Below are 27252 nucleotides of genomic sequence, written 5' to 3' on the forward strand. Positions count from 1 at the left end.
TGTCACATCACAACCAGAAGATCCTCATGTGAATCCAACCTGTATATCAGCTTCCCAATGAGGATTTTGTCTTATTAGTAGATTACTAATTGGCTAAGAATTGGCTCCTTCTTTAACACCTTTCCATCAAAGTTTCAAAAGACACCACATTTCAAGACAACCTTTCCAGTGCATAATTTGAGCGTATCAGTTTATCAGCACTTCACATTTATACCTCTTGTTAAGGCATGAGTTGCTTTTCTAACAACAGCCTGGCAAGAAGAAAACGATCATCACAGAAAAAGTGTAAATAATATATACTCACATTATTAACCAAAGTTGTTTTCATTCTGTGCCCTGCAGTCATCATTAGTAAAAATTAAACATGCATAAATCACTCTCTCACAAAGGGCTGAATGTCATCAAAAGTCACCTTGTTTTAATGAAACATTTTGAAATCCCATATTTATTTCCCCCCTGAAATCCTGTGGGTTAAATAATGAACTCATTCTCCAAATGTGGCTACTTACAGAGCCAAAATGGCATCATCCACACCCAAGAACAATTAGAGGGCTCAAGGGAACCCATAGGTTTGTGGTACAAAAAAAATAAAAAAAATCATCCAAAATGAAAAAAAGAGAGCCCTAAGAAGGGTTTTTCTGGAAAAGGTGAGAAGCAGAAAAACAATTAGAGAGGGAAGAGCATGGAGTATTCTGAAAAAAGGAACAGTTGGCTGGAATTTTGGACGGGAGAGCCCCACTCTGAAACATGTTGCATATTCAAAAACCTGATAAAAAGACATTATTGGATCACATTGGAAGCAACTCTGTGGATTGGTCACCCTCTGCCATAAAACAGTTTTCTGCTGCAGCTAAATCATCCTCAGCAAAGGTCACTTTGCAGATGTCTGCATTTTCAGCAAGTTAATCACCAACCGGGTCAAACAGCCCATTGAGACAGCAGACCCTTGGATGGTATTCTAATATGCAACCTATAAAAGTTATATTTTAGAAGTTTCGACTTGCGTGAAAACATATACTGATGTGCACTGAAAGGACCCCTTTTCTGTTAACACACAGTTACCTTAACCTGTACATACTTTCGCAGAGGGCATCTTCTGTGAACAGTCTGGGAGCTATGTTTTAATCCCTTGTCAGCAGTATTTCCCCCCTCACCGTGAGCAACACACACACACAAAGAATAAAGAACTGACTTTCTTTTTCTGGCAAATGTTGCCTCTAGCAGTTGCAAAAGGGAACACTTTCTTTCTGCTTAAACAGCTGACCTCAAAGATTGAGGATATGGAGTTTTACTGCTCAGATTAAAAAAAAGGACAAAAGAGTATGGGTGTTGCAATGCTATCACCTTATTCTTGGATGTATTGAAAAACAAGCCCTAGGTGGGCTAAAATCTTTCTCCTAAAAAACATCACCACCATCACCCCATTTGTGCACTCAAGTGCTTTAAAGCAACTTACGCAGGGGGGGAAACAACACCCCCAAAGTAACAAAGATGTTAAAAAACAGCAATAGGCAAAAACTAAAATATGAACTTTTTAACAAGAGCAAGTTTATTGGTATCTGTTTGCAAGATACTAGGTTAGATCCAGATTTGCTTCCACTGGCAGAGGGAGGAGGTGACTTTTTTCTTATTCTTCCCACCCCCTGCAGCCCAAGACTCATGGGAATGTTGGGTTTAAGAATCCTCTGGAACATTATGGAACTGAGTTGTAGGGACTACAATGAAGACTGGGACATGTGACTTTGGGGGCTGTGTTCTTGCAGGAGTCAGCTGACTAGCACACCAGTGTAAAATAGGGTCAGGGAAATATAGCCTGCAGGAGGGCAGGTGACTGAGGAGCAGCTGTAACCCAGAGAGAGTCCTGAGCACCACATTCGACCCGCAGGTTCCCCATCACTGGCCTACAGAATTCCTTGGCAAATTCCCTGCCCCAGTATCTTACAAGCTAAGTTCTGCAATTCTTGGGTTGCAATGATATCCTTTACCTTTTTTTTTTTTTTAAACTGTTCAGTAAAACACACTTATCTCTAGTTATGACCCCCTAAAACAGACAACAGGTAATGGAGAGAGCAGATATCAGCAGTTGTTAACGTGGGTTGCGTGCTTAACCTGACCTGAAGCAAAGGACTTGAGAAATTGACTTTGAACTGCTCAGGATTCCATCTTAAATTGTTTTATAGCAGCTTTTTAAAAGACCTTTGAGAATAAGAAGCCAGGCCTCTCCCCCCACATTTCTGCAGAGCTTATTATTTTATCAGAAAGCTGGGGGTTTATTTTCAGCTCTTTGAAGCACACAAATATTCATCTCTGCCTTTTCCCTTTCAATCCTAATCACCTTGGAATGCTATTGCCCATTTGCTCACACCTCTTTTGCGTATTCCCATTTCTTTGCAGGCATTTACATATCAGAAGGAGCCTAATCAAAACCTTCTTGATTTCCACATCAGACACCTAGTGCGGATATTTGAGTAATCAGCAAGGCATACATAAAATCAAAATGTATTTGTTTCCTTACATGAACTTATTGTAACAATACAATCTTCTAAGAAGAAGAAACATGGTTTTGCATCTAAATTGACACGCACAAGCCGGGAATTGTTAGAACAGCAGTTGTGGAAGCTGCATATTCTAAGGCAGGGCACATAATCTATGTTGCCCCAATCTACATAAGGAGCAGACAGCTCATTAGGAATGAAAAACTTGGTAAAAACAAATGGGAGCAACCTTCAAGGACTTTGGTTTAAAACATGGGGATTGGGGAAGTGACTAATTTTGGGAGAAAAACAATAATAACAGCCTTTTCCATGGAGATCTGCTTTGGCTCAATTCAAGGGACATCAAATTAATTTTGCCCTTGTGTGCACCTGCCATTTTCAGTTATAATATTAGGTTTGCCTTTTCTCAGGAGATGTCTAGAAAACAGAGTTCTTTCAGGAAAGGGTCGTAGATTCGTAAGAGCTTCTGCACTGTAAGCAGGACCCAAGTTCAAACCTCAACATTTCCAGGCAGGGATGAGAGGCAAACCTGTCAGAAATCGTGGAGAGTGTAGACAATACTTAGCTAGGTGGACTGGGTGTAAGGCATCTTCCTGTGTTCTGCACAGAAGTTCTCTTTGCATCTATATCAGGGGTAGGCAACCTAAGGCCCGGGGGCCAGATGTGGCCCAATCGCCTTTTCAATCCGGCCCAGGGACGGACTGGGAATCAGCATGTTTTTACATGAGTAGAATGTGTCCTTTTATTTAAAATGCATCTCTGGGTTATTTGTGGGGCCTGCCTGGTGTTTTTACATGAGTAGAATGTGTGCTCTCTGGGTTATTTGTGGGGCATAGGAATTTGTTCATATCTTTTTTCCAAAATATAGCCCGGCCTGCCACATGGTCTGAAGGATGGTGGACTGGCCCATGGCTGAAAAAGGCTGCTGACCCCTGATCTATATGATCCGTATTTTCACAGCCAACAGTTCTAACCACCTTTTGGATGAAAAATTCCTTGCGCTGCCTGCCATGATCTCTACGATCAGAGTAAATGAGCATAATTCACTGAGAATTTTTCTATGCTATCTTTATTGAGCCACCAGCATTTTGCACAGCAATTCCTTCATTGTTTAACAGATTTTTTTTAAAAAAAATCCAATACCTAGAGCAGATCTATTTGTTGCTTTGTATTCTTATAAACCAGACTCTTTAGAATTACTTGTTGAATTTCAACATTATAAAAATGAGAAGCACTGTAAAAGCACAAAGCCAGTAAATGCTCTATGCATAAAGGAACTCTTAAAAAGTAGACTTGGTTTAATTTGAGGATCTGGTCATTTCCGATTATTCAGCGTTACTTCATTATGAAAATGCCATGTTTTCCAAATGCAGAGGGACTGCAAAGTTTCTCAACCAGAAAAACATGTTCTCTATCAAGAACCAGGATAGTGACAATGATTTTGCCCCCGCCAAATCAACTAAAAAAATATCTACCACCTCTAACAATACAAAATGCCTGTTCAGCAGTTTGAACTTCATGCAAGTACAGTTACATCTCTATGACAACAAATCTATTTGGCATGGACTTTTTAGTTTTTTCCGTTGCTTGTTTGAACTCAGAAGAAACAACACAACCCAGGTGGTATACAATGTGGAATATCCTGTTTACATGTTTACAATTCGACACATCAATTTGCCTCTTGATTTGGCACATATTTATTCAATGTTTGAATAGATGTTACAAGAATGGCTACAATCCAAGAAAATCATTTTGGACTACCAAGATTCATTGAGGCGTGTACTGCTGAGAGCCTATGCATGTCCATTAAAAAGTAAAACCCACTGAATTAAATTACACTTAAGGCTTTGTCAAAAGAATGTCACATGTGTTCTCTCAATAAGTGACGGCAGAGTGGGGTCATGCCAACAACTCCCATCCCACATCATTGCATGCACTGAATACCCCTCCTCTGGTCAAGGGTATTTGCACATACAGCTGCATGCATGAAGGCCTCTTTCCTGTGGATGTTTACTTCATATGCACAGATGCCAGAGGAAAGGGTAGGAGTGATGAGGTGAGGTTACTTGGCTACAGCCCTGCTCCCCATGGCATGGTATGAAAACCTGTGCATCATTCTTTACTCTCAGCAGATGTTCATACAATTGCAGACTTTAACAGCCATTTCAATTAGGCTGGAAAAAATGTTTTAAAAAGCTGATTAGGAACTGGCAAGTCTATTACTTTGCCTTTTAGGATTTTGTAGCTCACCTGTGAATGTTTATTCCTCCTGAGGAAAGTTGAGTTTCAGAACTATAGTTTTGTTGTTTCTCATATATATATGCCTGATTCAGCAACTTTTCACTGAAAATAATGGATGAGTGAAGTCCCCAAGGGTTTCAAATGCTTGCCTTGTACAGCTCAATATACTTGGTATAAGTGAGAGGCCATTATATGCTCAGCTCACACTGGGGAACTCCATGTATGTGATTACAAGTGGAGAGAGGAAGACACAGCCAAAAAGAGACTGTCTCCATCCAGATGTGGCCTGCACTGTGGGAAAGGTTGAGCCCCACAGCTGCAGTCCGCTGTAGCTGTGATATTTCACTTTCAAATTGTGCCTTTCTAAATGCAAGGCCTCCATTTCTGAAGCCAAATTCACCTTTGCGCATAAAAGGTCAGAATGAGACTTACAAGCTGTAACATCTCAGCCCCTGAGCACTTAACAAGTTGACCAAACTTTGACTGTTAACAATTCCATCCAATTCTGAAGTAGTTGATTCACATGGAGCTGAGACTGATATCCTTGTGGCCACTGTGACCTGCATTGTGAAGCTAATTGTACCTATTTTTAAATCTCATTTCAGTCGCTGAAATTCAGCAGCATTCCTGCTGTCTGTGCACAGCTGAGATGCTACTTGTGTGACTGTCTAGCCTTTGCATATTATGTAACAGCAAACATGAAGAGCCACAGACAATCTTGGATCTCTGGTAGGCATCCCTGTAAAATCTACACAGCTGCAAACTTGCGCTTGTTGCTTGTGTGGCCTTTCTCTTTATGCACAACATGTAAAAATCATAATATGTGAAGGGCTGTTTACATTTATGTGGTTATATAGAAGATACATAGGCTTTTAAAAATCAGGTAATATTTGGGAAGTCTAACATGAGTTTGACCAAGCTGCAGGAGGCAGTGGAAGACAGAAGTGCCTGGTGTGCTCTGGTCCATGGGGTCATGAAGAGTTGGACACAACTAAATGACTAAACAACAAAATAGACTTTTAGTAAGAAAAAATGCATACTGTGAAACTTTCCTTTCTTCCTCTTCCTCAAAACTCAAGCTGGCAGTTTCCATGCTCAGTGCTCTGAAAAGTCCTGGCCAGCTGTTGCTGGAACCAACTGATCACCACCAGAGAGCTGGAATTGGTATTTAACCCAGTACTACTATATCCTCCTCCTCCTCCTCCAATATGAAGGTTGACCAATGCCATTTTCCTTCCTTTTTTCCATGCAGAGGCTCCCAAAGGTATGGATGGCATAATATCTATGCTGTTCATATCTGTGATTTGTGAATCACACCAGAGCTAAGCAGATTTATTTACTTTTGCTTGGCTTGGAGAGTTGGGGCTGCCTCCATGTGCTACTCTGGCTAAGGGCTGAATTAGTTCTCCAGGGGTGGGAAGGAATGAAGAATTGCTTCTGAGACACGACTGGTTTTAGACACAGATGAAGTAAATACTGATATAATATAGAGATTCACTTGATAATCAGAGTATGCTGTGTAATCTTTGGCAACAGGCTTGCACACTGCACAGACTACAGTATCTGAGGCAACACTCCGACTGTAGCTGCTGCTGCTTCACATTTCTAGCATCTCCAAAATGTTGCTGTGCTGCCGCTCTCCACTCCAGGATTCCTTCAGCCTGCCTACATGTCGTCCCTCATCACAAAGAAGTTATAGGGAGTAAAGAGCAAAGCAAAATAGATTTAGACAGGGCTTTTTTCAGCTTGAACTGAATTCAGTTCTGGCACCTCTTAGGTGAGCTGAGCGCCATTGCCCTGATAAGAGAACAAGGGAGGTATTCATGGTGAGTTCCAGCACCTCTTTTTATAGAGAAATAGCACTGGATTTAGATATGTGCTCACACACACTTTCCAGAGAAACAGGGTGTTCTTCAGATCAGATTCTAGAATTCCACCAAACCAGGGTTTGCCAATTTTGGGGAGGCCTGCAAGCCTATTTGCAAACTAGAGATACTATCACCAGCACTTCTCCCTTCCTCAGTTGTCACCTCCATCCCAAAATAGGCTTTTTTCAAGCCTAATTTCAGCAGAGGAGGCAGGACCATGAAAGCACCAGCGAAGGCCTCTCTGGACACATGAGTGGGTACCATGTTGGCATCCCGTGCCTCACACTGCCCCCTGAGATGTACAACATGCTCTGACAGGCAGAGTAAAATAAAAATCAGAAGTATACATCTTTGAACCTGATTTTCATTTGCCACTGACATTGCTTACACAAACACAAATCACTTTTTAAATAAGTTTGTTTTAGTTCAGTTGGGGCCCTCCCCAAGGATTGTATCAATAAGCAGCTCCTCCACTGAGAATGACTGTTCTTCTAAGGATGCTTTGTAATATTCTCTGTCAATGTGAAAAGGGGCTTTAATATCCAAATAAAAATTAACCACACAAAAAGGCTCTTCCATCTGTACTGCAATGGTGTTGTAAGAAGCTCTTTGCTGTAAATAATACCTGAGTCCTTGGCTAATGCAATAGTTACTGGGCATCATGGAAAAACTCAGAAAAAGTTTTCCACTTAAATATCATTTTGCTGATAGCATCATCTGGATACTCCACTACCTAGATGCATATATATAGATATAGACTGCATAGGATATTTTCTCTAAAATATACTCTTTGTTGCTTAGGAATCTCTCTCTTCCTGCTGTGTCTCCCTCGCTTGAAGGTCACAATGCACAGTTTGTGAAATCACAATTATCTCCCTTTCTCAAGTAGTCATGATGTCACAAATGGAGGATTAGGACAGCTTCAAGGAAACGAGAAGCAGCAGGAGCTCATGAACTCAGAAGCAACCTAGAGCTGCAGAGATAGATCCAAGAAAAAGAAAACAGATATGTAAAATTACATCCAAATAGGCTATTTTATCAGGGCTTCTGTCAGGAATGCCGACTTGATTTGGCCAGATAATTAACTGCATACTTTTAACATGATCCCAGCTCCTTGTACAGCTTTCATTTAATATTACAGGAGAGTCTAGTCTCTGGTGTTAAGGATTGATTAGACATGTAAAGTGAGATGTTATAATCCACAAGCCCTACTAAAATTAACAAGAAGGCTGCTGGGGAAGCGATATATACAAAACCAAATGATCTAGCCCAGCACTAGCCAATGTTCTTGATGTTCCTGGACTCAGCTCATCAGCTTCAGCCAGCTCAGTAAGTGGTCAGAGATAGTGGGAGTTGTAGTCCACAAAGTTTGGAGGGCACCACATTGGCTACGCCTGATCTTGCTAGCTATAGGCCTAATCAAATGAACTAAGAGGTTACAGAGGGAAGTACAAAAAAATAGCATGCAATTTAAGAAACAAGCTCTGCATGCTAAACCAGAATATCAATATTCAATGAATTTTGGACAAAGATGACTTGGCCACAGTATTCTGTGCTCTGGTAACTTCTAGACTGGATTATTTCAATGCACTTTCTGTGGGGCTGCTCATGAATACAACTGGTCCAAAACACAGCAGCCAAATTGCTGCCTGTGGTTCCCTTTTGAATTCATACAACCTACCAGTCAGTCATCTGATAATAAAATGATGCCAGGTGACTGACACCAGCAAAGTTCAAAGGAGGTCACTATAGAACAAATATCTTCAAAGAGATGCTCCCAGTGTACCTCAAAGAGGCTCCCTTTAACCTGCAATCAGCTAATTGCTGGCTAGAATGAGTCTCCTAAATGCTCTGCAGAGGGGCAAGTGCTCCTCAAACTGCAGCATGTTTCCCTCTGTGAAGAAAGCTGTTTTTCTTCAAAGCACTGCGGGAGCATTTTTTCTTTTCCAAAGCATGAGCAAAACCCTACTGGATCTGGCCAAAGGTTGATCTAGTCCAACATCCTGTTCTTAAAGTGGCCAACCAGAGGCCTGTGGGAAGTCCGCAAGCAGGACAGGAGTGTCACTGTGATTCTCAGCAACTGGTGCTCAGAAGTATGATGCCTCCAACACTAGGAGCAGAACTCAGTCATCATTGTTCATAAAGAACAACATCCTCTACAAATTTGTCTCATTTTCATTTAAAGGCACCAAAGTTGGTGACCATCACTACATCTTGTGAAAATGAGCTGTTGTACTGTGTGCTGTTTCTTTTGTCTAATGCCATTTCAGATACACGGTATATTTCAATTGGTAATCTAATGGACATCAGCAGACTTCTTCCCTTTTCCAGAAGCACAAAATGAATCTGCTCAGATTTCTGATCAGTACTGTTGCCTGACATCATTACCTGTACAATATGGCAACAATTCAGTGTGCGCTACGCTATAGCAATCACATCCTCACCCAAGTGCTATATTTCTAAAACTGTATCACATCAGCCACAGCTTAAACTTCCTGGCTACAGACAGCAGCAGCAGCCAAGAGGAAAATGAAACAAGGAATAAAAGGGATAACAGCTGCATTGCCACAGGCACCTGGCCCTAGAAATATGCTGGGAGAGTGACAGACACACCCACCAGCCTTAGTCATTAGACACAACATATGGCAGGCTGTTGTTTGTGTTGTCGTGCTGCGACTGGATAGTTTTCACCATAGGTATAACTAAATTAAGACAGAGAGTCACTTTGTTGATGCGTCCCAGCCATCATGCAACACAGAACTGGCTACATGGAGCTTGAAAAGGCCATGAAGCCTTGATGAGAAATATTAAAAACATCCCCAGACCTTCTTCTTTCCCTATCATGTTTTCTGCCTGCCACTCAATAGATTCATCATATTAGTTCTTCATGCATAGAAAATATATACCTAGATACAGTAGATATAGACAGTAAGATATATGAATAGGTGGCATAATGGGATGATATAACAACAACATGTACATCTCAACTGAAAAGTTGCCATAATGGGAATATGATCATCATGATCACCATCGATACAAGCCAAGAATGAAGTTGCAGACTTGGGTGTAAGTAAGGAAAGGGGCAAAGAGCACTTAGACCTGGTGCTAATTTCCAGCTTCATAAACCCCAATTTATGAAACTGGGAAATAAACCATAGTTTATGAGACTGAGAAAGATTAACTGAACCTGGGCAGGGAATTCAAACAAATAGGGGATTCTGATAAAGAATGTTCAAATAAGATCACTTTTAAAAGAAAAGATACTGGAAAGTTAATAAGGTAGAATCTAAATGTGGAGCAGCAGAGGGGAACCCTCTGGTTTCCACTGAAGATACGTTAACTGACAACCTCTTAATTTGTAAAAGTTTTTGGAAACAATGTGGAGAGTTGCCCTGAGCAGTGGAGGCTGGTCCATTAGGGAAAATGGGTCACTGCCCCACCAACCTCAGTCTGCCCTCAATCCCCAGCTGTCCACCTCCTTACATACAACCAGCCAGGGGGTGGCTTTGCCTGTCGTTGGCTCTGGCTGCAGCCACCATTGGTCTACCAGTCCCAATGGGCACCAGGCATCACTGGCCTTGACATCTACCATAAACTAAAATAGCAATAGGTAAAACCTATGATTCCATAGCCTCTCCATTATTTGTCTCACATTTTCTAGCATTCATTCCAGTCTTTGCATCGCCAGAACAAATTATCCTGTAATATAAGGACGAGAACCCAGAACATTACCGTCATAATGACTCGTCATTCAGTTGCCTAAGAAATGATGCCAGAGTTGGTGTCATGACTGCAAAGTTAACCTCTGCCACCTGTGTATTTAGATGACTGAATGCCTTCCTTAATGAGGTAGTATGATTTATGTAGGGCTCATTTGCGTTCATAATAAATTTATTAAGTGATTGTCTCCTCCCTTCCCTCTCTAAAGCTGCAGCTTGAATTACAGTAATTGGTGTTTAATCCTGCACTGACAAGGCATCAGATGAGTTCAAGCAATGTTAGATGCTCTTTCTCATCCTATTAAACAAAGCAGGGTTGTCAGCAATGAGGAAAAGTAGGGATTAGTAAGGTGCTGCTGAAGGCAGAGGTGATATCTCCAAACGAAAAGACAAAACCAACACGACAATATTAAATAGTGCTAATGCAATTCAGTGTGCTGCATTGGTGCATTTAGGGCCATAAAGTATTGCCATTATGCCATGTGCCCCTGGAACATGTAAAAATATATATATAATGCAAATAGAAGATATTGAGGGGAAATGGTGACACCTCTAAGTACAGTTTATGCAACTTTGAAATTGCATGGTTACAATTAGCATGTCTAGTTTTTTTAAAGAGCAGCCATGAAGATGTCTGATCAGTATCAGCATAGGAGAAGCAGTGCTCCCAATGAAAATAGTTTATTTATCCAAGACTGCAGTTCACCTTGGGACTGAGTCTGATTCTCCTTTGGCAGCTATTTGCATGCCACTTAGAGCTCCTTTGAGAAAAGGTGGGAAATAAACATATTTCAATGGTGTTTGTTGTGAGAAAAGATGCAAACAAAATGTGTTTTCTGTTACCTACAATGTATTTTGGAAAATTCTTTGTTCACTCTGCATTTGGACACCTCTTAAGATATTGTAACCAGATTTTGCAAGATGGTTCCCAAGAACATATTTACATCTGTGTTCTGATACAATTGGCCATCATTTTGAATCAGGATGGTGGACTGAACCTTTCAAAACTGCACTCATTTTAACCACTGATTTCAAAACTCTGTGGATTTTGGGATTAAGTTCCCGAGTAATACTAGGCTCCTAGTTTTCTGGCAAGCCAGAAACCATGGTTAAATCACATAAAACATCCATAACTGATGTTAAGATGTCAGCACCCATTTGTTGCATTTCTGTGAGCTGACTTTTATATCTCACAAGCCATGTTACCATGCTTCTGGGCTATACAGCCTGATCACAATAGCTAGCAGAAACTCGGTACTGTACAGTATTTCCTTTCTAAGTTGCTTGGAGACAAAGCAATATAAGCAACATGTGTCAGTGCCAAGAGTCTCAACAAAGGGCTTTGTTCAAAGAAGCTTTATTCCTAACAAGCCTCTTCAGAATCAATAAACACCTTTATACCTGCTTCTTCTTTTTTTGTCATCTAGGTACAGCATACAAATACCACCCAGAGTGACGGAGGGCTGTGGTGCTTTTATCTAGGTTTCCTACAGACTCATCCTTACTTGCATTTTGCAAACATGTGAAGGACTACCAGCAGGTGTTACTTTAACCACTGGCTGTTTTATAAATGCTAAGACGATGCACATGATTCAATAGAAACTGGTGCCTGGAAAGCACAGCCCTCCACATGCTCATCACTGATATATCCACCTTTCTTCCATGTCACAATAATAAGCCAGAACAAATTGTTCATCCTCATAAAATGGCTTCTATATAAATTAAAGGCTAATTGACACCAAACATATTGCATGCAGGGCCGGGGAGGGAGAACCCTAGGAAATGGGGCAAAACATTTTGGATCGCTACTCACACAGACCAATGCAGCACTTTATGCTTCTGTTTTGGGTTGGGGAATAAATAATTCTCCATGATTAGGGATGGGTGAATTTATCAATATTGGTTTCTCCCAATTTCTCATTTTTCTAGGCTTAATTTCAGTTCTCTACATTGGCACATCAGTTTGATAAAAATAAAATTAAAAATACTCAGGAAAAGCCATCTGCATTCTAATGCAGACTTCTAATATATACATTTTTATCCAACTTTGCTTAGTATACATTTATTTTTGTAAAACTATTTCCCTTAATGCAATGTGCCAAGAAATGCATTTTAAAACACATTTTACTCTCCCGTATTCATTATTGTGCACATTACTTAGCTGGAGAACTGCATTGCAAAAGTCAGAGTTGTTGTGCTTCATTTTCCATGTGGTTCAGGAAATGTGAACTGAATTGAAGAATTTCTGAAAATCAGGCTTTTCTTTAAGGTAAGGGCATACCCTCCTATTGCTATGTAGTGCTGCCCAAATTTGGCTCCCATTGGCCTTTTAGTTAGTGTAGAACCTAAAATCAATCTGTAGATTTGCTAATATTAAAATTATCTAATTTCTCTTCTCTGACTCATAAAAAACAGATGCGTTTCTTCCTCCTATTTCTGGAGGAACTGCTACAGCGGTGCTATGGTTTTAATGTTGATCTTCTTATGGTATCTTTACTATACTGTTCATACACTGCCTTAAGAACATGTGGAAGGCCAATAAAAAATGTAAATAACAATTCAAAATGTAGTAAGTCTATCCCCTGCTGTGTTTGATCACTCAGTTGAATGGGGAAATGGAGCTCTGCCCTCAAACGTCCTGGCCTGAGAGCACTTCTGTACAAGCCCGGGATGTCTGCCCACCTTTGTTCCCTATATTAAAGCCTGGAAGGGCCTTTATTTCTCTTCTTTTCTCCTTTAGAATCCTAAGTAGCTGTAATGAGAATCAAAGGACTAGCATCAACGCAACACAACCTTTTAAAGAGTGGCCAACCAGGGATGTAAACACAAACATGATCACCATCTTTTTAGAGGTGGAAAATATTATTTGGTGGGGGGCCAGGGGAAGTAAACCAGAATGTGACATCTCAAGAATGATGCAATGTTGCCATTGGGCTTATTTTACTAGGGTATATTACTTATTTAAAACCTTCTGCTCTGGAAACAGTTCTTAATTGCTGGCTTTAGCCCTGAGTTCTGCAAACCACCATGTCTCATTTTGAAGCCAGAAATGCCTCTGCACCCCATTTTTTTTTGCCCTTGCTTTTGAGACACAATCCTGAACATGAGCCTTCACAGGTTTAAATATATCTAGAATGTATTTTTGCTGCCTCTTGTTCCAATACAACCATCTGGCCGTGACGTATCTCTGAGCAAAGGCGCAATTCCCACTCAAGAAAGTTGGAACAGCTCTTTGCCTAAAGCTATTTTCACTTATGAAAATGACACATCATCCCTAATCCAACTTCTGAAATCAAAATAGTACTTTTGCAATCCAGAAATACTTAAGTCTTAAATGGCCTTGTTGACCTCAGAAAGAGATGGAAATAATTCTGTAGATCTACTCTGGGATAAACAGTCTGAGGATGGAAGAGCCTTTTGAACAGTTAGGCAGAATGATGTGTGCTTGAACTATATAAAGGAGGCTTTCTTCCTTCCACTCTTCCCCCCACACCGTGGGAGATATTTTTACTGAACAAGATCAAATGCAAACATAGTTGAAGTTTCTATGAATAGATCAGGAGGATGCTGGAAAAGCCATCCCACACGATAACCAGGCCATTGCTGTGTCTTCATTACAAAGGGAAAGCCTAAAATACTTTGCTCTCTGATCAGTTTTGGATCTAGATTGCGACTGAGGGTTGAAATAATGATGCTGACATCAGTAGCTGGGTTGAACTACAGGCCACTTTATTAAACATAACTATCAAAACCTGCAGAAGGAAACCATTGGTACGGAAATTGCTACCCAATATCAGGCAGATGCCTTCAAATGTAAAAGCAGTCAGACTCTGCTTGGGGGCAAGGAGAAGGCCATTTTACCTGTCCCCAACCCTAGCCACATCCTGAACATGCCTAGGAAGGCCTTCCTGTGTCACCATCCTTCAAGGCCCCAAAATTCTGAACAGATGAGGCAAGTTGGCCCCCAAAGAAGAAAAATGGAAAAGTCTTTAGACCAGCTCATAACTGTAAACTGACTATTTCTCCCCTTCCTCTTATAAATTTATGTTTCCTGCCAAAAATCTCCAAAAGAGTTTTCTCCCACCTGTTCAGAAACATTCAGAATTTGGGTGGGCCAAACATTCAGCCCAGCTCAAAAAAAGAAATCAGTTTTCTGTGATGGTAGGTATAATTGTGTCAGGTTTATCTTCAGGTAGTGTTTTACTGATGCATGTGTTTCTTACTATATTTATATCCTACCTTTCTCCCATAAGGAGGCATAGCTGCTTAGCTTCAGCCTTAGGTTATCTCAGATCATAGCCTGAGGTATTTGATCCTGTGCACTGTTAAACAGTCACACATAAAAGCTTTGTCGATAAAATTGCATGTGCAATCACATCAAGATGGTTGTCCTTTGCTGTGATTTATCAATGCCCATGGGGCAGGGGAAGGAAAGACCCAAATAAAAGCTGCAGCAAACTGTGCAAGCACAGAACTCTGTATAATACTTGGAAATAAAAAATGGTGGGGATTCCTATTCATTCCACTTCAGAAACAAGATTAGGCAGTTCAGAACTCCCCCAAAATTAGGGTCAAAAATTCAGACGACTCGGATTTCAGAAGCACTTCTAGTTTTCACATGGAGGAGCTCCACTTAACATATCAAAAGCTTCATACTTCACAAATTTATGGAGGCTCACAGTTAACAACTTAAAGCTCACAGCTTCAAATTCTAGCTAGCTAGTCAACCTGAACATTTCCCTCAAAATAACCCAGGCTCACAACCTTTATTCTTGAAAAACAAAAGGGCTTTTGATCCAGCCCTTAGCCATTGCCTTGATGACATGTGGGATCCTTTTTCAGTCTGAGGACCACATTCCCTTCTGGCCAACCTTGCCATGGTCACATGTCAGTGGTAGATGGGGCCAGCTAGAACAATGGATGTAAATTTCACCTTTTTACAATAGGCTGGTTTGTATACACACTCACACATCCCACTCTAACCTCTATCCAGACAAACAAGAGGCATTATCAGAGTTCAATGACACGTTCCACCAAGCAGAAACACTTTGGGAGGGAGGCAAAGCAGGGCCAGTGATGGGTGTAGCCTGAGAAGAGTTTGAAGGGTCTGATGTTCCTCACTCCTGGCCTAAATCTTCTTCTGGCTAAAATTACCAGAACATTTTATGGATTACTACATGCAGAATTAAACAGGGATTTGTGCAGGATCTCATCATGGCAGCTCCTATAGCCACACACCCCAAGGAGAGTCCCAAAATGCAGGAAGCTGTGTTGATCTATTATATATCATTAGGGGAGAGTCACTGAAAAGAATCTGGCCTAATTCTCTACTTCCCTTTTATCACAAACTCAAAAGCCTCATTAGCTCCCTGTTCACTTACCAGAGCAAGCAGAGCCAGTCATTTTTCTTGTCATGCAAGACTCTGCGTTCTGGGTGGAGGTCCCTGTAGTGCTAAGTGCAGTATGCATGCTGGGAATAAGGTCTTTTCGTGCACAGGGGCTTCCCCCCACATTCCCACTGGATGCTCCCATATCCCCCAATCTGCTCTGGATGTTTGGGCAAACCCCCAGAATATGTTTATGGGCACATGGAGTGACTTAGATGGATGGAAGAGGGGGGAAGGAAGCCCCTCTGAATGAGCGGACATCATTCTCCACATGCATACCCCACATAACAATATGTTGAATTCCACCCAGAGTTAGAAGGGGGAGCTTTGGGCAGCTTCATCAATTTTGACACTTGGATTGCTTTTCCTCTCAACGTGCAATCCAATGCAGGCCTTTAAATAAAACCTGATAGCTTCGTCCAAAAAAAATTCACTCCCAGCAGGCAGTTCAGAATTGCTGTGTTTTATTAAAGGACCAAGTAACATTCTTAAACCACAGCTTTCACTGGTTTGTTTTAAGGAATTAAGAGGGATGAATAACAGCATAACCACAGGATGATAAATTTCAGTGTGCTGGACCTAATTTGTGAGACAATCCCACAAATTATCTTCATTGGGATGCCAAACAATTGAGTTTCCAGCTGGAGTTCCCCAGCCTGTGTTGAACTGAGTTCATTTTTGTGCTCAGCTCAGCACAGGATTGCTGGTAACCTGTGGATGTGATGAATCAGTTCAGATGACCACTTCACCAACAGCATGACTTAAAGGTAAAGGTAAAGGGACCCCTGACCATTAGGTCCAGTCATGACCGACTCTGGGGTTGCGGCGCTCATCTCGCTTTATTGGCCGAGGGAGTCGGTGTACAGCTTCCGAGTCATGTGGCCAGCATGACTAAGTCGCTTCTGGCAAACCAGAGCAGCACACAGAAACACCATTTACCCTCCTGCCGGAGCGGTACCTACTTATCTACTTGCACTTTGACATGCTTTCGAACTGCTAGGTTGGCAGGAGATGGGACTGAGCAATGGGAGCTCACCCCGTCGTGGGGATTCAAACCGCCGACCTTCTGATCGGCAAGTCCTAGGCTCTGTGGTTTCAGCTAATCAAAACTAAGGTTGTGCTACAGCAAGACTGATCTGTGCATTGACACCAAGATTCCAAGAATATGCATAACATTCTGAGCATTTACAAGCTCTTGACACTCATCCCCCCCGCCCCTTGATTACCATTACAGAAGGGGGGCAGCAAGGATGAGCCTGGCACTCCCATTCCACCCCCATTTCTGCAACACTCGGATAGTTGAATAACTGCAGTAGGGAGCCTATAGTGCTTTAATAAGTGCCCTATGTGATGTAAGGCCCTGATCTTCCAATGAGTAATTAACATCCATTTAAACTGTTCTGAAATAATTAAAACTAAAATAACAATCTCTTGAGCCAAACTGGACACAATGGAGGAGATCCATAATTAGAATCTCCTGAAGTTTTTCATGGGAACTTCCCAAAATGCTATCAGGAGAAACTCTCCATGCTGTTTTCCTGATTAAAATTAAAATGCGCCTGTAAATTTATATTTGTTTCTTGGGGGAAAACTTAGAGGCAGCAATTATAAAAACCAGAGGTAGAGTGGGTGGAGTTGGATTAAAAGAATACTTTGGCAATTTTAACAGAGGCCTTTCAAAGTCTGCACAATCCCTTCAAAAAAATTTGAAGGTTGCAGTCCAGGTGATCTCATATAACAATTGGAGGAATTTGGAGATCACTGCTTGAGGGTTTTGGATACTGTAACTGAGTGGCTATCATGCATGCTTACACATACAGTTGTACCTTGGAAGTCGAACGGAATCTATTCTGGAAGTCCATTCGACTTCCAAAACATTTGGAAACTAAATCATGGCTTCTGATTGGCTTTAGGAAGCTCCTATAGCCAATTGGAAGCCACAGAACGCTGGATGTTTGGCTTCCAAAAATAGTTCACAATCCGGAACAGTTACTTCCAGGTTTGTGGCGTTCAGAAGCCAAAACGTTAGAGAACTAAGCTGTTTGAAAACCAAGGTACGGCTGTATTCTTATTTCACGTGTGGTCTTGGGTTTTCTACTCATAAAACATTTTAACGTGATTTCCATTGGGCTTTGGGTTCCTTCAGGCTTGTTTTGCATAATGCTAGGCCCATTATCTACTTTCATGTTGTTTTAAGTGGTTTAAAGGGGCTGGTGGCATTAAGTGTGTTATGAAGAGGAGACAGCAACTGGTGGCAGTTTTCCTTAACAGCAAGAGGCTTATAGGAAAAAACCAACAACTAGCAGTTCGCTGGCTGCTCGCCCTATGTTTAAGTATGAAAGTCTGGCATTTCCTGGTATGGCAAGCGAGGAAGATCAACAGGTGGCTCCCAATAATCAGCTGATAGAAAGAAAATGTCACACACTTGTGTGCTCTTCCTTTCCATTTATTTTTTTCATGATCTAATCCCTATTCCAGGCCAGTTTCTAATTAGTAACTATACTTACTCCATGCTGCACCCTCTGTTCCTAGTCACCTGTGTTGCAGGACTGAAAATGGGACTTTGTAGAGTGCTTTTTAGGTGCTTCTCCTCGGTATTTTCATGTCACCAAATCCTTGCTTAGAACCTGCTTTAAATCTCTTCAATTCTCATTCTCTCACTTCTAAATATGGCTTACAACCCCACATGCAACCCCTCATCTATTGAACGCTCCAGCTGTGTTTTGCTTTTCATTCTGCTAACTCAGGCATGCACATTTCATACAGAGAATCCAGAGAAATACCCGAGTTTTTTGCACACTGTGGAAATAATTTTGGCACACCTCTTACTTTACCACATATGAATAGAATACACACTAATTTAAGTTGAAATCATGGCTGTGATGAACCCTAATGGAAACCAATGTTAATTCCTGCATTTATGATACAATCTTAATTTCTAACTCAAGGACAGGAAGACAAACAAACCTCTGTCGTTACCTAGCGGGAGAGGCTGCCCCCAGTGGTGAAACATTAGGAGTATCACAAGTGTCACCTTCCTGATCTAGATATAATATATCAACTGCATCCCCCTTATCTATTACACCAATTATTCTAGTATAAATGCAGTTAGGTTTATCAGGCAAATTGTTCAATATTTATACATTTACAAGTTAGGTTTTTTTATGGACATTCACCTAATCATCACTTGCAGAAAAGAGGTCTTCAGTAAAAACTAACATAAAATAAAACATGAATAGGCCATTGATGATCATTAGCATATTTGACAGGGGGAAAAATACTATGGTGTAGAAGAAATGTAGAACTGTGCTGATACTTGCCACTATGGCCTCCCTCCCTTTTGATCCCAGTTCTCCGACAGGTATGCCTGAGACACTGTGTGCCAAGTAGCATATTGCAGAACACCCATGCTTCCTAGCAGCTACATCTTCTACTCAGAAGCAGTGCAAAGGAAGCCAGATGGAGTTCGCTGTGGGTGCACAGTGGGAGATCAACTAAAGAACATGTCACACTCCCTGAACCTGGAGAGGCACACCTGTTACTTCCTTGTCTTTGATCTCTGGGAAAGCGGAACAACTCACCAAAGGAGGTAAGGAGAAGATGAGTGCGTTATTTCCAGCAATATTCTACACTGGATCAGATACAGAAGCAGGTACCAATTAAAGATTGCACAGCATGAAGCAGATCAGATGGTAGTTGCAATTGAACGGTATAATTCAACACCACAGAGTCACAATTCTTGATGGAAGTTATGACACCAGAGTAGGTTAGTTAACACTACTGCCAAATGGAAGCAACAGTTTGTGATGAATATTGCTAGTAGTAAAATGTGGCATCGTGAAAATGAATGCTTCCTACTGGTTAATGTGCCATGCATCCTAGCAGTTATTTCAAAAGGGTTCTCATGAATGTATTTGCAGAAGTTCTGAAAATCCCGCTTTATTTCAGACACCGAAATCTGATTACTATGCTATAACTGCCCCTGCAACTCAGAAAAATTGCCAATAATACTCTAGTGATGTTGGCATTAGATGCTCATGCACTTAAGGACTAATGACTATTCGTGGAATTTTATACTGTTCTCTCCTCCACTGCATGGTATCCAAAGGGAACAATTCAGGACTAGGAAGCAGAGCAAATAACTCAACCAAGGATTTGGTTCACACACTTCTGCTGTGCCCCCAAGTTAAGAATCCATCACCCAATGACAGCTGAAATGAAAACATGGCTGCTTGGGTGAAACTGATGCATAATTCTGAGGAATCTGCGCCCAGGAAATGTGGTGCAAATCATCCTTAACTGCTTACCTTGCTGAATTCCATATGTATTTGCAAGTCTGGATCAAGCATTTGTATCAACAGAAACACTTTTTAAAATTATTCTAGAAAATAGATAGATGCAAAAGGACTATATTGGTTGTCTCCAAGTGGATTTTTGAGGTTAGAAGGGAGACTACAGTATGAGATTCCTGTTAGGGTATCCACAGGAATAATTACATACAGAAACTTCCTATGGACGCAATTCCCCCAGAAGACAGTTAAAGAGGTCAAAATGATAGTCTCTGTCTGCTCCACTGGGATGATCATAATCAACCTGAGCAAAAACTAATGGATTTGTTTCTACAATGTCTTGCAACCAGTTTGCAGGAGTGCACAGCAGAAGTAGCAAGCTCAAGATGGGCAAAATGGGGGATTTAGTTCAAGGCACATAAGCCCTAAGTCATTTCCCAAGAAACATCCGTCTAACCCACTTTAACCTTTAAAGTAAACCCCAATGTTCCAATGACATTTGTTAAGTATATATGCTATTTCAGCTCTCTCCGAAGGAAGTCTCCCCTTTTCTCAAGCTTCGGCAAAAGACAGTGTTCCATTTGTTTTCTATACAACATGAGCCACAGAAGATAAATAATTTACCAACAATTCTAAATCAAGCATGGTATATTTGCTACAGACTAAAGGATAGAGGGGATTACTTTAAGCAGAATTGTGTGAGTGTATGTGCCTATCCATCCATCCATCCATCATCCAGAACAGAAAACCTAGGCACTTTTCAGATGGAGGATAAGATTAAATATGCTATATATAGGCTTACAAATGTATCCTGTCATAGGGCTGCCAAGAGCTTCACAACATTTCAGCTATTAAGGATTAAAAGCTAATTATGCATGCAAACTTCCCCTTTTCTCCTGAGAAACAGGGAACTCACAGCATTTTTAGTTTAATATGGCTTCATTCTGGCAACTAATGTTGCATTTGCTGTGATTTACCTGATTTTATTTTATTTCCATCACAAGCCATTTTAAATTCCAAAGCTGTAGAGCAGAATAAAATAATAATAATAATAATAATAATAATAATAATAATAATAATAATAATAATAATATCATCATGGCCAGCTGCCCAGCTCCTAAAATGACTTGATGGTCTTTTGCTAGAGTTTCAGCATTCAAATTCAAACAGGTCTCACTCTACTCATTTCCTAGATGGAAAGATGGAATCCTTTCTTCATATATGCTACTTCAAGCTATTTGTGAAACAGTCATATACAAATGCACATACAAAGAATGCTTCAAAAAGCCTGCAACCAGCTGCCCAGATATTGAAGCAAATCCATTCTTCTAGCTCTTCTTTACATACAATTTTATCCATTTACACAGAGATCTTCCCACCTCCATCAACTCCTTCAGTACGTTATCAATCACTTTATTGGCATATTAGCAATCCTTTTATTGTGCTGTGTGCATTAAATTCATTGTCATGATACATTCAGCATTATTTGTACCTGTTAGCTTTGCTGAGCTGTAATAAAAGGACATATTGCTCACATACCCTTTTCTGACACAGCATGAGAGTGCACATGCATTATTGTGAAGGCAGGTCAAGACTGACAACAAAGAACTGCTACATACAAGCTGAACTTCCTTAAACCCAAGCTGAAATTCTAGGAACTGTTACCTGGGAATAAGTCCCATTGAACACAATAGGACTCATTTCTGAGCACACATCTATAGGATTAGATTGAACATCATTTCATGTCAGAAACTGCATTGTTTCTTGTGTGCACGTGCCTATGTATAGCCATGGGAGGAGTTCAACATTATGCAGAGGTGATCATTCCATCAGGGCAAGCATATTTTAGCCTCATATAAATTGTGAAAATTGGCAGATCACAGGGGATACGAAGGAGGAGGACCCCACTGCACAAGCAGGCATCCTTGCAGAAGACTTCTGCTGACAGGACTCATTTGTACATATGGCAAAATAGACATATATAGATTTATAAGATACAGATACAATTTACTATTTTCTAATTAGATTTTTTTATTTAGAACCAATTGCGTATTTCCAAAATTGGGAAAAATATAAATGAAAAGCAAGATAAAATATACGATCATACACACACTGTACATACTGAGTGTGCCATCCTAAGTCCCTAAGGTGACACTCCAGGAGCTAAAGGGAGGTCCACTGTGAAGATCATCCTTTGACCAGCAGTGGAAAGCTCCACCACTGTAGCTCCTCTGAGCAGAAAGGGCAAAATAGAGTCATTTCCAACTGATGCAACCTCATAGTGCAGTCCAAGCTAGCCAGTGGGGTGGCCAGGTGTGGCCAGCATAGTATGAATGCATCGCCTGCTGATTTTCATGCATTTTGGAAGCACTGCACAAACTGCTTCACAATTCCTGTGCTCACTGCTTCCTAAGGGCCCAACAGCCAGCTGGTTGTTGAGCAATTTGGAAGCAATTGTACAAATTGGCCGTGCCTGTAAAGCCCCTTTTGACCAAGCCATGCCCTTACCTCCCTCCCACTCCCTGATGTCATATATGATTTCATGTGCAAGGCAAGTAAGGGCGTGGTTTCACTGAAATGGCCTCAGGGGCCAAATAGGGAGTCATGGTAGGCCAAATTTGTCCCACGAGGCAGAGGTTCCCGGCTCCTTTTCCTGGATCTAGGGATACAGCAAATGCATTTTTACTTTGGTCTCCTCAAAACACCTGTTTCCGCCTTTCTCCTGGGCATGGTCGGCCAATTGGTGCCAAAAAAGGACAGAACTTTCTTTATGTATGCTACAACAGCAGCAAGAATACTCATCGCGAAGTATTGGAAGACACAAGATCTACCCACCCATGAAGAATGGCAGATGAAGGTGATGGACTACATGGAACTGGCGGAAATGACTGGCAGAATCCGAGACCAGGGAGAAGAGTCGGTGGAAGAAGATTGGAAGAAATTTAAAGTTTATTTACAGAAACATTGTAAAATTAAGGAATGTTAGAAGGATGTTGGAATGAAGTAATGTGGTTTTAGCAGAAATGCTATAAAGGATTAAGAAAAAATAGATTGTTAAATGATGAAAGGAGGGAAAGTAAAGTTACAATATATTAAGATAAAATAGAGGACAAAAACTGGAAAAGATGGAAAGGACTTGCTGAAATAGCTAACTGAACTAGAATACAAAAAAAGGGAGGTGTGAGGAGGTCAAGGAAACAAGCAAATGAAAGATAAATTATGGGAAGATTTATTGTATATATGTTTTTTTTCTTTTTTCTTTTTTCTTCTTTTCTTTATTGTGATGTGATGCTCTGTTTTTCTGTTCGATATGCTGTTTTCTATTTTTTCTTTTTGTAATCTTTTAAATCTTAATAAATATTATTTAAAAAAACAAAAAACAAAACACCTGTTTCCATGTTATGGAGAACCAGCAAGTGAAGAAGCTTGAATGAGAACTGTTCCCTCTTTGTACACTTCTATCGCAGTGTTTAAAAGGAAGACTTGGGATCTTCCTCATATTGGCATTTATAAGCCTCAGTAGCTTGGTGGTGTTCATGTTCTTCACTGATCTACAAGTTTCATTTCGTATGTTGCAGCAGAACAGACAGATGAATTGCAGCTCACTTGCATTTCCTCTTTTTCTGCTGTTTATAGCATAGTAAATAACCAGGAACCTACAAGCCTCATTGCTCATTATACTGAAGGACTTCAGTTTACCTTGTTTTTAAAAGAAACAAAAACAACAAAAAGAAAAGCCAAGCAAGATGTATATCTCTTCTTCTGGAAAGAGGTACAGAAAGCATGGACTCACTTAGAGCTAGAGCTAGGAGCTCTAAGTGAGCTCTAAGCAGAGGAAGTTGCAAAACATGTGTGCTAAGATGTTTTACGCCCACATTGTATACCTCAATAAAACACCTGTCAAATAAATGTCAGTCTTCACTTTCATAATATATTGGGGCCACCAGGTCCTATCACACACTAATACTAAAGACTAAATCTGTACACCGCACAATATCCTTGAGCACAATAGATAACTGTTTTATAATAGTTGTTTCATGTAACTAAGCGATCGTAGATTTGAGAAAGATCAGCCTAACAGTTCTCTGTATAAAATATGTTACTTTTGTCTGAATTAAAAAGGACCTACTAATTCATGGCTATTCTTGAAAACATACTTTTACTGTCTGCCAGTGATAAGTGCTAAATTAAAATGAAATACAGTCTGTCCTCCCATTCTTTGATTGTCTACTGCCCTTAGAAGTCATGTTTGATAGTTGAAACAAACACAGTTCTTTTGACCAATAATAATAATAATAAAGCATCAAATTACCTCAGTAATCTGTTTCCGGTCATGAAGCCTAGATCCACTTAGCAGTCACCATGCCTTGGCCACTGTTTAAAAGAAATAAATACCAATTAGGGAACTGGATTTACAAATACAGATAGCTCAGCCAGTAGAGCATGAGACTCTTAATTTCAGGAGAGTGGGTTCAAGCCCCATGTTGGACAAAAGATTCCTGCATTGCTGGGAGGTTGGACTAGCATCACCTTGTGGTCCCTTCCAACTCTACAATTTTATGCTTCAATCTGTCATCAGTTTGGTTGACTGAGCTTTTATCAAGCAGATCCAAGGAGGAATATAGAATAAAGAAGATCTGGGGGAAGCCAAACCAGACTAAGGGCAATTCACACGATCACTTGGGACCAGTAATTATCAAGGAATAAAATTATCATCTTTTGATAAAGTATCCTCCATGTAACATTTTGTTCACATGGTAAATAAACGCCTATTGGTGGCAGTGACCGGTGACTATTCATGCAATCAACTTGAGACAGAAACAATAATCACATGATCAACAAGGGCATGCTTATTGCTTCTCAGTCATCCCATTATTCTTAGTATTACATTTTAAGGTCACCTTTCACAGATATGACCAAAGATGTTGCAAAAATGGTCCACAATGCTGGTTTAAGAAGGGTGGACTAATTTAGCACTTCAGATTTGTCTAGAACCCTGCAGCTCTTCTTTGTATAACTATACAGATATGTGAGGGCCTTGGTTTTTGTTTTGTTTTTCCGTTGCTAACAAAGCCCCCCAAAATGGCTTCAATCTCCACCTTTTCTTCTGCACACATAAAAGTCATACACTTGGTGTGTTCAATGAGTCTTTAGGAATAATAGAATCAATCCTTTAAGAACCAATATACTGTGGTGGACATTTCAAGGAGAGAAAAAGAGCAGATATATTAAAACAATTTCAGCAATTTCCTTTGGTATTGAAAGTTGTGACCCTTTGAATAGCAGCTCCAATGCATTTCTATTTAATGGCACAGATCTACATATAAAGCCCCAAGGCCTGGAATACGCACAGAAGCCTCATGTATTTATTTTATGAAGAGTAACATTAACTTAGGAATACTTTGATGAATGTTGAATAGCGCTTTGCCGGTGTGTGTGTGTGTGTGTGTGTGTCAAAAGAAGTCTACAGCATTTTGAAAGAGCATACTGTGATACACACACTGGTTTTCAAAAAATTGTCTGCAAATATAATACTAAAATAAATCCTCGTGTCACATACAGCCATACCTTGGAAGTCGAACAGAATCTGTTCCGGAAGTCCGTTTGACTTCCAAAACGTTTGGAAACCAAAGTGCGGCAACTGATTGACTGCAGGAAGTGCCTGCAACCAATCGGAAGCTGCGGAAGCCCCATCAGATGTTTGGCTTCCAAAAGAACATTTGAAAACCAGAACAATCACTTCCAGGTTTCAATCGTCCTGGAGCCGATTTGTTCGGGAGCCAAGGCATTTGAGAGCCAAGGTACAAATGTACTACTTTCCAGTTAGACCTTGACATCTTTCCTACTAATATTTAATAGGATTTTTAACCCAAAACAAGATCCAAGAAGTTCACACCACAAAATATGTTCTGAAAGTATTCTGTTTTCACCTCCCACCCCCAAAGAAACCTGTCCAAATGTGGAATGATGTTCCAGGTCTAGATTGCTGCCCTGGTGTTGCTGGAGTACATCTGTTGCTGGACAATTATCCCAGACCATTGGCAATCCTGACTGAGACTGATAAGGGATGGAGTCCAACAGCATCTGGGGAACCATAAATTTCCATCCTCTCTTTTAAGGAGAAATCGGGTTCCTGTACAATTCCCACAAACCATGCAGGCTTTCAGCACTTTTTTTGTTTGTTTCAGGAGTCTGTCAGTTGAAATTAAGTTATTAATTCATAAAAAGCTTTAAGGCAAGTTTCTTGCATCTTTGTTCCCTGAATATCTGTCCCATTTCCAGTCCATAACTCCATTAGGAGCAGATGGGAAAGGAAGGAAAATTCAGGACCTTGGATAAGGACTAAAGTACAAGTTCAGGACCACGGTTAGTGATCCTGCAGTTGAGTCAGAAAACACAAGCTATCTCAGAGGTATCTTGGAACAACTGGCAGAGCCTTATATTGTGGGCTAGGTAGTCAAGATGGAACCCTACCTGCTAAGTGTCCATCTGCAGCCAGCTGCTTTTTAAGGAGTGGGTTTTCTAGCAGTGGGGACTGTTTCAGAGAAAAATCCTGGGAGTTCTCCCAAACCTCTGAGATGTCTGTGGTCCAGACTTGGGTGTTTTAGAGTTGAGATGCCAGTGGACACACTGTGGAAGGGCCAGGAAGTGGAGATATCTCCTCCTCAGGGCTGCTGCTGTAGGAGGATTCTTGGCCTGGGGCCATGACAATAGGGAAGGCTTTAAACTGCTCACCACACTCAGGGATTTCAATGCAGCCAAGATCAATGTTCCTGCACTGCAGCATTGTTCCTGCACTTGAGTATTGCTGTGTTTTATTTTATTTTGTTTTTGTTTTAAAAAAGTCTATTTGGGGTATAATTTCTGCATATAATGAGTCAAATACCCACTGCCTTGAGGGACATCTACAGGAGAGAGAAAAGGCTAAGTAGTAAACCCTACACAAATCTGGAGTGGAGTCCCTAAAACAGTTGGATAGTGTCCTGAATGCCTCCTTCCAGCAATTCCTGCAGCAAAGTTGGTGCCAAATATATTTCTCTCCTTTCCTTTAGATCACATCAGAGAGACCAGCAAGGTCTTGTCATCTGGGCAGCCCAGGACCTCCATACACACTACTCAGGCTTGTGCCCCAGAGAGGTCACTTTGGTGCTGCCAACACAGCAAGAACAACATGGGAGGAAGCAGTTACAAGTTACCAGTCTCTGCAGTCACAGCAGCTATTTGACTTCACCCCTGGTGGTGCACTCCATTGT

The 27252-nt window shown here is 40.8% G+C and overlaps 1 protein-coding gene across 2 annotated transcripts in view; it reads right to left on the reverse strand.

The window, feature by feature from the left end:
• DAB1 (DAB adaptor protein 1) overlaps nt 1–27252 on the reverse strand; it is a 644236-nt gene that overhangs the window by 244970 nt on the left and 372014 nt on the right. For both annotated transcript variants that reach the window (XM_081011790.1, XM_081011791.1), the window contains one exon: nt 24312–24373. The gene's annotated coding sequence lies outside the window, so the exon portion shown is untranslated. The remainder of the gene's footprint in view (nt 1–24311; nt 24374–27252) is intronic.

The sequence above is a fragment of the Podarcis pityusensis genome, assembly GCF_964106645.2.
Source record: "Podarcis pityusensis genome assembly, chromosome: 6".
Classification (NCBI taxonomy): Eukaryota; Metazoa; Chordata; class Lepidosauria; order Squamata; family Lacertidae; genus Podarcis; species Podarcis pityusensis.